Source organism: Micropterus dolomieu, linkage group LG12 (assembly GCF_021292245.1).
Source record: "Micropterus dolomieu isolate WLL.071019.BEF.003 ecotype Adirondacks linkage group LG12, ASM2129224v1, whole genome shotgun sequence".
Taxonomy (NCBI): Eukaryota; Metazoa; Chordata; class Actinopteri; order Centrarchiformes; family Centrarchidae; genus Micropterus; species Micropterus dolomieu.
The window spans coordinates 33,832,642-33,842,099 of NC_060161.1; the positions used below are offsets into that span (position 1 = coordinate 33,832,642).

Sequence of the window (9,458 nt, forward strand, 5' to 3'; positions counted from 1 at the left end):
TTTAAGCAATTCAGAGTCTTTAATAAACCTGCATGTCTTTGGACGGTGCGAGGACACAACAGCAAGGCTGAACTGTTCTTTCTTGTCTTATGCAAAATTAAAAGTCAAAAGCACTGAAACAAGCTGGTCTGTGTTTTATCTCCTGTTCCCTTGCTAGTGAAAACTAGCTAACATTAGCCTAAAATAATTAAAAGTTGCTTATAGTTGTCAAAGCGATCTAACAACAGCCTAAACAAAGTACTTATTAAACTAGCTAACTGTAAATAGAGTATTTAAGACTAGTTCCTCCTTCAGCATTAAAATGCTGCTCTAACATTGATGCATCAGTAACAATTTAATAATGTCTGATTGATCAGATACAGTCAGAGACTGATACTCCTTACTTGGTGCAAGGAGTGCAGCAATGCATATTGGGTGTGATGTCATCCAAACCTCTAAGCGATCTTCCTTCCTTCTTCAGAAAGTGTGCAACAGCTTTTGGTCTAGTTTAACTCTACTATTGTGTTATGAACAAATAAATAACTTTGGTATATTTCATGTAATTGACCAAAGGCATCTTTTGTACTCCACAGTGGGCATTTGAATTTATATAATTAGTGATGATTGATTTTTAATTGTTTTATATTCAAACCTTTATATTCAAAATTTTGTTCTGACCAAAATTGACCGGCCTTATGTAATATAATATAATATAATAAATGTTAAAGACTGTATTATATTGAACCAGAAGATGAAACCTTTCCATACACCTGTGCATCTATTTATGTTTTTTAATTAAATATTAATTGTGTTAAATATGTTTTCATTAATATTTTTTTCTGAATAAAATCCCTGTCAGGTTTCATAAGAAACAGATGTCACTTATATCAGCCACCAAATGGGACAAACAGTAACCTGTCTAAATAGATTCTGTGATACGTTTTACCCTGGTCTTAGCTGCAGTCAAAAAAATGTAAATTTCAGATAAATGAGGTCTAAACAACCTAAATTCCCTAAATAAGTGCAGAACTGGTAATAATGACTCGGAAGTTTCTTTAACAGTTAAACATGTGCAAAATCTGCCAGGATCACTGCCACCAAGGTGAACATCTTAGATTACTTTAAAGTTTTAAGGTATTAGATGAGATGGCATGTTCATTATTTAAAACGTGTTTACATTTAGAAAATATGAAGACATTTTAAACTCTAAAAGTACATTTTAAAATGGTTTAAAGATGTTTTTCTCACTTCACATATACGTGTGTGTGTATATACAAAATATTCAGCAGTATATTTTCTGTGAAAGACCACAGCCTCCTGCAGTACAGCAATGTCACCACCTGGTGTTGCTGTTGGCGGCTTCACAATGAAAGTCCAAGGAAAGATAAAATCAAGGGCAAATCAAGAGGATGAGAGGCTAAAGTCCATTTGCGCTTGATTTGAACTTCCCATGGATAACTATGACCTGGATGACTGAGAATCTTCACAGACATCTTTACAGTGAAGCTGATTCAGTAATAAATATGTGAAAGTACTTGTAGGACACTTTCAGTACAGCCAGCTGTCCACAAGGTGATGCTGTTGTTAACTTTATCAGCTCTTCCACAAAACACCAAAGACAAACAGAGGAGAAGAAATCCATTCAGCTAACAGTGATACCAAAAGGTACTTAAGTATAACATTCAGCAAACATTGTGAGAGCTTCATCATTAATAGCATTAATAGTATCATTAATACTATTTTTTTAAAAATAATAAAAAACTTTAAGCCTGGGAGAGTTAAATAAGGAAGTAGACTTGATAGGCAGGTTTGGGGGGGAACAACAGGAAATATAGTTAGAGATCAACTGTAGACTGGCCTGAAAATGAATGTGGGCTATCCTTAAACACTAAAAAAGTGTATTGTCCTTTCTGAGTGCCATGATAAACTTAACATACAGTTTTGCTCTAAACTTTTCATAACACCTCACTTTAAACACTGAGTACACACAGTAGAAAAGACAAAGACAAATGTACGCTGCACCTTAACAAAATGTAAACAGTCTCTTTAAAAAACAAGAATCTGTTTTTAAAATGAGAGAGCTGTTGAGTTTGTGCAGGAATGTGGAAAATATATAACACATACAGTAGAGACAGTTGTGGATATTCCTGTTAATGTAACGTGTAGTTTTTACAGGAGGTGATCTGAGTCAGTGTCAGTGGGCGTCCCGGGTCTTGTTGACAAGCTGCTGGAAGATATTCTTCTTGTAGCATGAGGTTTGGGTCCTGATGGACTGCAGCCTCCTGTGCGAGGGGAGGGACTCTAAAAGTTTGTGTCCAGGGTGGGAGGGATTAGCCAAAACCTGTCCTGCTGGTTTTAGAGTCCCTCGCTTCACTGGGAAATTAAAGGACTGTAAATCTGTTCTGAAGACTTTAAAGAAGTAGACCAGTGAATATATGGAGGACCTTTGAGTGTGCTTGGACTGGAGTGACTGGGATGTTTTCAGGACTGTTACCAACTGAGATTTCCTTTCTTAAAGTCACAAAGGACAATAACCGAGAAGTTCAGTTTGTCTGCTCCACACATGAAGATCCTCATTCACAACTCTCTCTCTCCACCTCTGCCTCATTCACTTTTCTCTCTCTGCCCCCTAACAGCTGACTTTGGGAGTTCTCACCTAGGTTTCCAATCAGGTTTCACTACGATCAGCTCATCCAATCATGGAGTCACTATTACAGTTTAAATCTGATCTCTCCTCTGCTGACAGCTGTTATTTCAGCATGAATCACTGCTGTCCTCCTCCACCCCATTCACCTCCTGCTCACCAGATCCAGGACCAGTTCAGCCCAGCAGAAGCCTCTCTTTTCGTCCAGATCCCCAACATCTTCTCCACCCTTTCATCCCACCGCCATCGTGTTTACGCTCCATCAGGGGATTTTTATGCATCTGCAGCTACACCCACTTTTAAAATACTTCATCATCACGATGGAGTATGATGGTAAGTTGGCATTCTTAGGAAGTTTTTGTCTCTGAAATTTTCTAGAGTTGACTCAACGATCCAGTGGGGACTGGATTTCTGGGCTCTCCTTAAGAAGTTGACTGAATGATAATAATAATAATAATAATTCCAATAATAATACATTTTATTTATAGGCGCCTTTCTGAACATTCAAGGCCACCTCACAAAACATAACAAAACAGTACAGCAATAAATCGTCCTGATAGATGATCAGGATCCAGACCCGCCAACAGACTCCACTAAGGAAGGAAGAGAGAGAACACAAACCAACAGAAAATGCACAAAGCACAACACATTCACTCAAAGGTAAAAATAAACACTCTTACTTAATCGCCATCACTAGACAGATGCAGGCGTCGTGACAATATGTCTAATGTGCTGACTTTATTTCTCACACATTTGTCCCATCAGGTGTGGGTGTGTGTCACAAAGTGAAACCGCAGCAGCTTCATTTTAAAGAAAAGGTATCTCAATAACTTGATACTTTAATCCTAAATTTAAAAATATCTTAGATTTATGAAATAAGTTAACTTTTCACTCAGTGACTCATAAATGTGACATACTGACTTAATAATTTAATAATACTTAATAATATAATAAAAAAATTAAAAAAGCATAATTTTGTCTCACGACTGTGACTTTTTGATGTCTCTCTTTTTGTTATTCCTAACTTTTTCTCTTTTTCTGCTTTAAACTGATTAAAAATAAATTATTAAAACTATTCAAACACAGAGCTGCACTGATGAGAGGTTTGAATTGGAGGTGTATATCAGTTAGCCACAGTCAAACCAAAATGAGTTGCACTTTGCATCCGACAGCTTTGTGAAACCCACAGAACCACAGGAGAAAAACAAGAAGAGACCAAAGTTGATTGATTTTGCAAAGAAACAATTGCTGCGGCAACAAGAAACAAAAAACATGAATAAAATATAAATAAAAGTACAGTTAGTTATTATATTACCCACAAAACGATGTTATTATTAGATCCTGTTCAGTAGAAATATATGAATGAAAGTGCAATGAAACAGGTACCATGTCATGTTATATGCATCATACAGACACAAGTTAAAAAAAGCATTTTAACAATTTGTTTATTCTTTAGTTTTAGTTTTTTCATGTGACCGATATTTCACTGAAAACTACAAATGTTTAAAAACATTAATTAAATCTTAGCTTTTTGTCTCTTTGTAGCTGCCTGAGTCTAATTTTTCTTTAACAGTGAAACATAATAAATGGATGTGCTGAGGTGTGAGAGGCTCTGGGGACCAGTTCCAGGCCAGCTGGACATCAGTGGTTGGACTGGTGTGAAGGTGTGAAGGTGTGAAGGTCTACCTCAGTGAAGAGTAGACGACCTCTGACTCTACTGGAAACTCTGAACAAACAAACACAAACAGTTCAAACAACATGAGAAACTGACAAAGAAACTCCGTCACCAGACCACAACTCTGCTTCACTCAGTTCTCAGGAACTAACAAGAGTTTCAAACTAGTGACTTAATCAGGTCGCAGCAGTACAACTTGAGAAATGTCTCAGCTAGTAAAAACTTTGGTGATCTGAATCTGTTGCTAGGAAACATCTATAGTGCCGTCCAATCAGGAGCAATCAAATATGTTAACAGGAAGTCAGTGTAGCATCACGAGCTGAAAAATAAAACGTTCAGATTAAGTTAACAAACAATATTTGGTAATTTGGTCCTTATTAGCATAATGTTTTATAATGCTAATTTATAAATGTCTTCTTCTTCTTCTACGTCATTTTTACAAATCAGATATTGTCAACAATATTACAAACCACATTCCCAGTAAAGTTGGGATATTCCAAAATGCTATTAAAACATAAATCTGTGATTTGTAAATTCATGTGAACCTTTATTTAACTGACACACAGAAAATATTTTCAACAGGTTTACTGACCAGCATAACTGTGTTTTGTAAATATAAACAAAGTTAGAATTTCATGCCTGCAACACACTCAAGTGGTGCTAATTAGCAGAGTTTCAGGAGCGGGACAACACATCAAGCACGTCATCGCCAGCATTTCCATAAATACCCACACGTCCTAAGTTCTCCCCTTCGCCCTCGTATCCTGCATCCCTCCCTCCCACCCCTTTCTCTGTCCTGCCTCCTGATCTCCTTCCTCCTCTCCATAGGTTTATAGGGGGTCCGTCGTGCCCGGGTGCTACGGCAGATTTCCCTATCGTAGCTTCCCCACAACGCTTTCTAATGTCTATTCAGCTACTGCAAGCTTCATACATCTTCTGTTCATTACTCAATAAATCATTTAATCATACCTGTTGATTGTGGTCCTTGCTAGTGAAACTACAACTAACAATATATACCAGTAAGAGCTAATAACACATATTGCATCAATGGGGTAAATACCTAGGGAAGGAAGTAAGAGTTAAGAAGTGCAATCAATACAAGATAATTGTAAGGGGATAGAAGAAGAAGAGCACAGGAAGTGCATGTTAGAGTTTAGAGGTGTTATAAGAGGAAGTGTTCTCGGAAGAAATGAGTTTTCAAGAGCTTCTTGAAGTTAGAGAGGGACGCCCCTGCTCTGATGGCGTGTGGTAGGTCGTTCCACCATCGCGGTGTCACAGATGAGAACAGCTGGGACTGGGATTGCTTTGTGTGAAGGGATGGCAGAGCCAGGCGGCGTTCGTTGGAGGAGCGTAGCGGCCGAAAAAGAACGTAAACTTGTATTTTGGAGTTTAGGTAGATGGGTGCAGACCCAGTAGTCACTTTGTATGCAAGCATTAGTGACTTGAATTTGATTCTGGAGGCCACGGGGAGCCAGTGGAGGTCACTGAGAAATAGAGTGACATGAGTCCTTTTGGGCTGATCAAAAACCAGACGTGCTGCTGCGTTCTGAACCATTTGTAAGGGTTTCACCGCACAAGCTGGAAGACCTGCTAGGAGTGCATTGCAATAGTCGAGGTGAGAGATAAACATGGCCTGGACCAGAAGCTGGGTGGCGTACTGAGTGAGGTAGGGCCTGATTTTCCTTATGTTGTATAGAGAGAGTCACCAGAGTTAAAATAAAATTGAAAAGTGCACATTATATTCAAAAAACACCTCTTTGGATGACTCCACAAGATGCAGGCTGATAACTGGCGAGGTGTCATGATTGGATATAAAAGTAGCATCCAAAGACTCTTTGCAAGTAAGGAATGGTGGGGGCTCACCTATTTGTGCCGATATTCTTGTTAGGCAGTTCAGAGGGAACATTTCTCACCTCGAGATTACAGAGAGGTCTTTCAAAATCACCAGTAGATAATATTGTGAAAAGATTCAGGATTCAATTTGGAGACATCTCAATGTATAAAGGGTAAGGTTGGAAACCAATGTTAAATGTTTCAGAAGTACGTGTGCTTTCTGCTGTGGTGATTTTCAGTGAACACTATTTTGCCATAGTCTTGGGATGATATCATTCATTGTATAGTATTGTGATTTGTGAGTGAGATGGCAGTACATGGTTTTCTTAAACTGGACACTGGACAGGCGGGTTGGCCGTTAATCGGAAGGTTGGCGGTTCAATCCCCGGCTAAAAATTGGAATTTCACTTCCCAGAAGAAAACACATAATGGTCGTGAGAGACCAGAGATGCAGGCTAGGTGTGTGTGTGTCAGAGTGTGGGGAGAAGAGAAGAGGAGCAGATTCAAGTAGTAAACACAAATAGGGTGAAAATTACCTACAATAACATACAACTTTCAATACAAATACGATATACACCGCTACCGAGCCGACCCCCCTACCCCTACAGTTGCACTGTCTTGAGAGCTCAACAGTCCAATGAGCGGTTGTGTCGCGGTTCTGTCTCTCAGATTATGCAACACGAGACCGTGGACTTCTGAGTCGCGATTTCGGTCTTGGTTTCAGAACCGTTACAGTCCTATTATTTAATAAATAATGGTCCCATTTATTTTGAAATAGACCATAAAGCAGAGTATGCTTCAGGGCGGGGTTATCTATGATTGACAAGTCGTTACCATGGCAACCTGTTGATCAGGCTAGAACCGACTGGTACACACGACACTGTGTAAATTTAACCAGCGCCATTGAAAAAGCTTATTAGGAGTTAAGACTGTTGTTGGCTAGACAAAATTATCAGCCCTGTTAAAATGACAGTTACCTTGAGTTACAGTTGCACCTAGCTAAGCAAGCTAGCTAGCTCCGCACACGGCCGTTAGCTCAACCGTCCCGTCCAAATATGGTCACGTCCGGTGCCGCTGGTTGCAAAAAGTCAACATGGCGGCACCCTATCGGCCAAACTCGAGGCTTCAAAACGGCGGTCCACAAACCAACAGGTGACGTCATGATGACTACGTCCACTTCTTATATACAGAGTGTAATTATTATATATGAGTGTAAGCCTGAATCTGAATCTATACTAATAGTGTCACAATGTAATAATGTTATGTGACGTCAGCTAAATTTATAGGAAGTAATGTTTAATAGCCGTATGTCATTACTACCTACTTGGTTGGCCCATTACAAATACTTTGCTTTAAAAGTACCAAGAAGTCGCACAGGAAGAAAAATACGTCTTTATCCTATTTGTTTTACAATCGCATCGTAGCCCTCATAATCGTAATGAGGTGCCTAAAGATTACCACCCCTAGAGGAGATGCATCATGATATTGAATCATATCCAATCGTTGACAGGATAATTATAATCTAATTGAATCATGAACCAGTGAAGATGCAAACCCCTAGTGGTAGAAGATATGTAAATATGTAAATGACCCTCCTGACCCCTGACTGGTTCAAAGATTGTTATGTTTTGTCTGACCTTACATTCCCATTACCCATATCTCTTTGAAGGAATAGTTCAACGTTCTGAGAAACACTCTTTCTGGGAGATGAGAAGATTGATCTTGAGTCAGGTCATGGTTAGCTTAGCATAAAGACTGGAAGCAGGGGGAAACAGCTAGTCTGGCTCTATCCAAAGTAAATAAATCAGCTATTTGTCCTCTCACTGCTGCAGACGAATCACTTTCTGGAAAATAAAATACATATAAAATACATTACTGTAATTACCACAACTTTTACCAGTACTGTTGGTATATTTAGTGCCTTTACTACCTCTTGTATATTTACTGCTCATGTCGAATTATAGTAAGTTTTTATTATAGACTAAACATGTTTTAAAGGTTTTACAGTTTTTCTTTTTTTAGCACCACTGCTGTGAAAAGTGAAAGACAAAATAATACTGGAAAGTATTTATCTGAAACTAGATGACACAAAGCTGCTCGCGTCTGTGAAAACAAGTTCACACATTTCAGCACAAGGCACAAAACAGAACCATCGCCATCCGTTAAAGCAGACCACACTAGTGTGAAAAATCTCCAGCTTCACACCACAGTTGACTGGAGTCAACAGGAGGAAGTTGTTGCTGTGGTTTGAAGTGCACAGTGGATAGAAAGATGCAGATGCACAATCAAGTATCTTTGGTCTGTCTTTTTTTGTACTTCTGATCCTCACTTTCACAATTTATTGTCCAGTCCCATAATTCACAATGACCTCTCCTTTAAAAATGTCCTCACTTTCTGAAACAATCTTCACTGACCTAAATCTAATTCTGACCGCAACACAATAAATAGCCTTAATCTTTTAGAGACAGGACCAGACAAGATGTCCTCACTCACAGAAAAGGTACCCAGTTTCTTTACACTTTTTTTTTTGCTTCTTTCCACTTTCTAAACATGTCCTTACTTTTCAAAAATATTCTTACATTCTATTCCAATATGTCCTCAAATTTCAAAATGTATCCTCTCAATACCCAAATTGCTGTCAATATATCTTTACGTCACACATACTACAAATGTATTGACCTAATAAAAGTGAAATCCAGATGTCAAAATGTGGATGTAAATACTAAGAAACATGTATAATGTTAGTGTCACATGAATGAGAAAAGAAAAGGGGTATATGGTATGCAGTGTTGGGGTAGTTACTCAAAAAAGGTAATGGATTACACATTACTAGTTACTGTTTTTTTACTCAATGCTGAAAGTAACTAGTCACACTACTAGTTAAATTACTTTTGGATTGCTGTGTAACATCACCTGTGATGCTTGAGCCCATTGCCTTATTGCCAATGGGCTCAAAACTCACTTAGAAATCCTCACGTTTTCTCTGTTGCTTGCATCAGCCACTATTCTGCTTTTAATCAGGACACTGGATTGGAGACAGCTCTGTGCGTGCTCCCGAGCCTCTCTCAGACTACAGCGACAACACTGCAGCTAATGACATGCAGTCCGCTAACACCATTAAAAATAACCAGCTCACAGCAAAACACATACTCCACGTAAGGGTACAAAACAGTAAAGGTTAATGTGCTGAAGCCCATCAGACTAAGATCAGATGATGTTCAGTAAAAACACGGTGAACATCAGAAAAGCCGGAGAAACGCGGAGAGAGTCACATTTGGTCTTAAGATCACTTTTTGATGGTCTCTTTTATTATTATACATACATACA

General features: G+C 38.6%; 1 long non-coding RNA gene across 1 annotated transcript; it reads right to left on the minus strand.

The window, feature by feature from the left end:
* Window positions 1-3,083: 3,083 nt before the first annotated feature.
* On the minus strand, window positions 3,084-6,995 carry LOC123980965. The gene is made up of 2 exons (XR_006827623.1): window positions 6,672-6,995; window positions 3,084-4,349 (listed from the first exon to the last, which is right to left on the minus strand). It is a non-coding gene; the product is annotated as an uncharacterized LOC123980965 (long non-coding RNA).
* Window positions 6,996-9,458: the final 2,463 nt, after the last annotated feature.